This window comes from Podarcis raffonei, chromosome 6 (genome assembly GCF_027172205.1).
Source record: "Podarcis raffonei isolate rPodRaf1 chromosome 6, rPodRaf1.pri, whole genome shotgun sequence".
NCBI classification, from domain to species: Eukaryota; Metazoa; Chordata; class Lepidosauria; order Squamata; family Lacertidae; genus Podarcis; species Podarcis raffonei.
This window is the reverse complement of record NC_070607.1, coordinates 77132765-77137548: the sequence shown is the minus strand read 5'-3', so window position 1 is coordinate 77137548 and position 4784 is coordinate 77132765. Positions and strand designations below refer to the sequence as shown.

At 44.4% G+C, this 4784-nt stretch overlaps 1 long non-coding RNA gene across 1 annotated transcript; it reads right to left on the bottom strand.

Annotated features, from left to right (window-relative positions):
* Nucleotides 1-232: 232 nt before the first annotated feature.
* LOC128416391 (uncharacterized) lies at nt 233-2479 on the bottom strand. Its single transcript, XR_008331204.1, has 3 exons — nt 2355-2479; nt 1707-1859; nt 233-356 (listed from the first exon to the last, which is right to left on the bottom strand). It is a non-coding gene; the product is annotated as an uncharacterized LOC128416391 (long non-coding RNA).
* Between the last annotated feature and the right edge of the window lie 2305 nt (nt 2480-4784).

Sequence of the window (4784 nt, the reverse complement as noted above, 5' to 3'; positions counted from 1 at the left end):
GTAACATTAACGCTCCATCTGGTACACAGGCTGAGACTCAACCTGACAGCAGACTGTCTCCCAACTCCTAGTCGGACACTTTAACTTCTAAACCCGTGCTGCCTCTCCTTTAGACTGTAAACCTACAGGGATGAGCAGCAGCAGCAGCACGTGCCATTCAAGAAAAAAAGAGAGAGAATCATCACAAGTGACCAAGCTTTCTTTTTTTTTAAATGTTTATTAGCAGGGAAATAGAAAAATAATGAAAAGAAGCCCGTTTCCCGCTCGAACATTTTGCTTCTCTCCCAGTCTTCATAAGCACGATTAGCCGCCAACACCTGTGGTCTTCAGCCATTTTAGGATGAAGGGGAAACATCCTGGAAAGAAATCAAAACATTAGGAACATTACTTTCTAGCAGTTGTTAGAACACTGGTTTGCAAAGAACCCTTCTTGGCCACTAATGTGAATTTTGTTGCAGAGTACGTTTCTCCCTCACTAAGTGGAAGACAGACACGGCTATAATATGTAAACTGGCTCCTTACGTAGAAACACCAGTCATTATTTGTTACTGCAGAAGCAAGGAGCAAGGTGCATAGAGAAACTCCATGCACAGTCTGTGAGAGCCACTTTGATTTCTGGGCTGAGATACATTAACTGTTTAGTGGCTTTTCCCTCTGATTGCAGTGGTGCTAATTCAAGACTGTTGTCAGAGGAGGAAGTGTTAGCTGGGGAGAGTCCTACGGGTCAGACAGAGAGACCTGGGTCTCCTGATTCCTGGTGTACATATTTGCAGCAAAACTTCTCTCTCTCTCTCTCTCTCTCTCTCTCTCTCTCTCTCTCTCTCTCTCTGTGTGTGTTTAATTTACATATTTATTTATAACAGAAAGGGCAAAAGGCTGATTGTTCAGAATCTAGGCATACAGTGAATTCTTTTATTAATCACCCCCCCACACACATGGGCCACAGGGATTCCTATTTTCCTCCCACACTTTGAGTTAGACATAATTTATTAAACCACCCATCCCCAAAGGTGTGTAGATTAATTTCCAATGTGAGTGGCCTGAAAAGGCTGTTTTGGACCTGGGGTGTGTGTGTGTGTGTGTGTGTGTGTGTGTGTGTGTGCGCACGCCTCTCTTCTCTTCTGGAAAGCTATATGGGAGACAGCAACTGCCCCTACCGAGCTGAATAGATGAATATTGAGGGGAAGGTGATGCTCAAACTGCCTCAACAGTTTGAAAAGGAAACAGAGATAGCAAGATAGAATACAGTGGTACCTCTGGTTACATATGCTTCAGGTTACATACGCTTCAGATTCCACACTCCGCTAACCCAGAAATAGTACCTCGGGTTAAGAACTTTGCTTCAGGATATGAACAGAAATCGGGCTCCAGCAGCAGGAGGCCCCATTAGCTAAAGTGGTGCTTCAGGTTAAGAACAGTTTCAGGTTAAGAATGGACCTCTGGAATGAATTAAGTACTTAACCCGAGATACCACTGTACAGGGACTGGATCTCCTGTGTTTGCAGAAACAATTATTATTATTATTATTATTATTATTATTATTATTATTATTATTATTTTATATCGCCCTCATCTAGCTGGGTTTCCCCAGAAACAAAGGACATAGAGGCATGGGACTGTGCTGACGAGTGTTCGAAGAGGAGAAAGAGGTAAATTGGGGCATCAGAATTACATCCACAGTCTCAGGAATCCACAGTCCCACTTACATTCCACATTCCGGAATCTTGGATCCACACAGCGCATTGCGCAGCAGGAATAGCAACACTTCTTCCATCCTCGGCAAGAATAGTCATCTCTGCACTCATCAGGTTGAGGGCCAGTGCAGAAGCAAGGATTTGTTGGGCAGGTTCCAGGTTTGCCTGTAATAGGAAAAGGTCGGAAGTCTTTTGAATCAGCACAGTAGGTTTTGTATCTTGGTGCATTATTTAAACATTTGTGCTCCAGCACATTGTTCAAGGCAACTTACAAAACCATAAGCAAACTACAAGATTTATTGTTGAACTACCAAAGACCGCTTTCAAATACAACCAGTGGACTAATCTTACCCAATTTAAGGTCCTTTGTAAGCACACCCAACAAGAAGAAATGGGACTTCCTTTAAAATTCAAAAATATTGTTGCGGGCTCCACCAATCTTTGAGTGGTACACAATTCAGTGGGGCTTGCTCCCAAGTCAATGGATATAGGATTGCTGCCTACCTCCTAACATCACCTGGCTCTCCTGCTCCAGCTGATTATGCCGGATTCAGAACTCCTTCCATTAACTGACCACGTGGAAGGAAGTGCTTTAGCTACTTTCAGTGGGCTTTCCCTATCTAATTCCCTTTCCAAGCAGCAGCTGGTTTTATGCCTCACCTTGTGGAGTCTTCTGACAAGCTGTGAAAGGTAGCCAAAGGGCTAGGAGTCCCACAAGGGCAAAAGTCACCAGTGTCTTCATGGCTCTCCCAGCAATCAAGCACTACTGCTCAGAACTGAGCAAGGCTGGTATTTAAGGAGTTGCAAGGCTACAGTTGAGTTGGGAAATCAGATTTGCTAATCTTCCTCTAGCGTCACCTGCCTTGCAGGAGGTGTTTTTTTTTTAAATAAAAAAGAAAAGCAACAACAGAAAACTGTAAGCAATTTCTTTGCACCGTCATCACAGACCGCATGTAGTGTGGCAACAACTGCAAGTACTGGAACCGGTGGCTGTTAACAACTCTTAATATTCCAGTATAATCTGGACAACAAAAAGCAAGCAAGTCTGGAATTTGCTGGCACTCTTAATGCTGACAGTTGTTAAGCAAAGACAAAAGGGTTGGGGCGACAGAGAGAGAGAAATAGTTGGACCGCATGTAGTGTGGCTACAAAGTCTGCATTTGATTGCTGTGAAGGACAGAAACGGATGATGCCCCAGGAGGAGACCACCATGTTTGTGAAGTTAATGGCCAATAGGCTTTAGTCATTGCTGACTGAAGCATCAGAAGCTGCCTTATACTGAGTCAGATGACTGATTCATATAGCTCAATATGTCTGCGCTAGCTTTTCTCAACCTTGGGTCCCCAGATGTTGTTGGACTACAACTCCCATCATCCCTAAGCTAGCAGTGAGCAGCGATGATGGGAGTTGTAGTCCAACAACAACATGTGTGGACCCACAATAGAATCATAGAATCATAGAATCATAGAATCATAGAGTTGGAAGAGACCACAAGGGCCATCGAGTCCAACCCCCTGCCAAGCAGGAAACACCATCAGAGCACTCCTGACATATGGTTGTCAAGCCTCTGCTTAAAGACCTCCAAAGAAGGAGACTCCACCACACTCCTTGGCAGCAAATTCCACTGTCAAACAGCTCTTACTGTCAGGAAGTTCTTCCTAATGTTTAGGTGGAATCTTCTTTCTTGTAGTTTGGATCCATTGCTCCGTGTCCGCTTCTCTGGAGCAGCAGAAAACAACCTTTCTCCCTCCTCTGTATGACATCCTTTTATATATTTGAACATGGCTATCATATCACCCCTTAACCTCCTCTTCTCCAGGCTAAACATGCCCAGCTCCCTCATAAGGCATCGTTTCCAGGCCTTTGACCATTTTGGTTGCCCTCCTCTGGACACGTTCCAGTTTGTCAATGTCCTTCTTGAACTGTGGTGCCCAGAACTGGACACAGTACTCCAGGTGAGGTCTGACCAGAGCAGAATACAGGGGCACTATTACTTCCCTTGATCTAGATGCTATACTCCTATTGATGCAGCCCAGAATTGCATTGGCTTTTTTAGCTGCCGCGTAACACTGTTGGCTCATGTCAAGTTTGTGGTCAACCAAGACTCCTAGATCCTTTTCACATGTAGTGCTCTCAAGCCAGGTGTCACCCATCTTGTATTTGTGCCTCTCGTTTTTTTTGCCCAAGTGCAATACTTTACATTTCTCCCTGTTAAAATTCATCTTGTTTGTTTTGGCCCAGTTCTCTAATCTGTCAAGGTCGTTTTGAAGTATGCTCCTGTCCTCTGGGGTGTTAGCCACCCCTCCCAGTTTGGTGTCATCTGCAAATTTGATCAGGATGCCCTTGAGTCCATCATCCAAGTCGTTGATAAAGATGTTGAATAAGACCGGGCCCAAGACAGAACCCTGTGGCACCCCACTAGTCACTCTTCTCCAGGATGAAGAGGAACCATTGATGAGCACCCTTTGGGTTCGGTCAGTCAGCCAGTTACAAATTCACTGAGTGGTAGCATAGTCAAGACCGCATTTTACCAGCTTCTTTACAAGAATATCATGGGGCACCTTGTCAAATGCCTTGCTGAAATCAAGGTAGGCTACATTCACTGCGTTCCCTTCATCTACCAGGCTTGTAATTCTGTCAAAAAACGAGATCAGGTTAGTCTGACATGACTTATTTTTCAGAAATCCATGCTGACTATTGGTGATCACAGCATTCCTTTCTAGGTGCTCACAGACTGTTTGCTTAATGATCTGCTCCAGAATCTTCCCTGGTATTGATGTCAGACTGACTGGGCGATAATTATTTGGGTCCTCTCTTTTCCCCTTTTTGAAAATAGGGACAACATTTGCCCTCCTCCAGTCTGCCGGGACTTCGCCTGTTCTCCAGGAATTCTCAAAGATGACTGCCAGTGGTTCTGAGATCACATCTGCCAGTTCTTTTAATACTCTTGGATGCAGTTCATCTGGCCCTGGAGACTTGAATACATCTAAACTAGCCAAGTATTCTTGTACTATCTCCTTAGTTATTCTGGGCTGTGTTTCCTCTGCTGAATCATTTGCTCCAAATTCTTCAGGTCGGGCATTGTTTTCT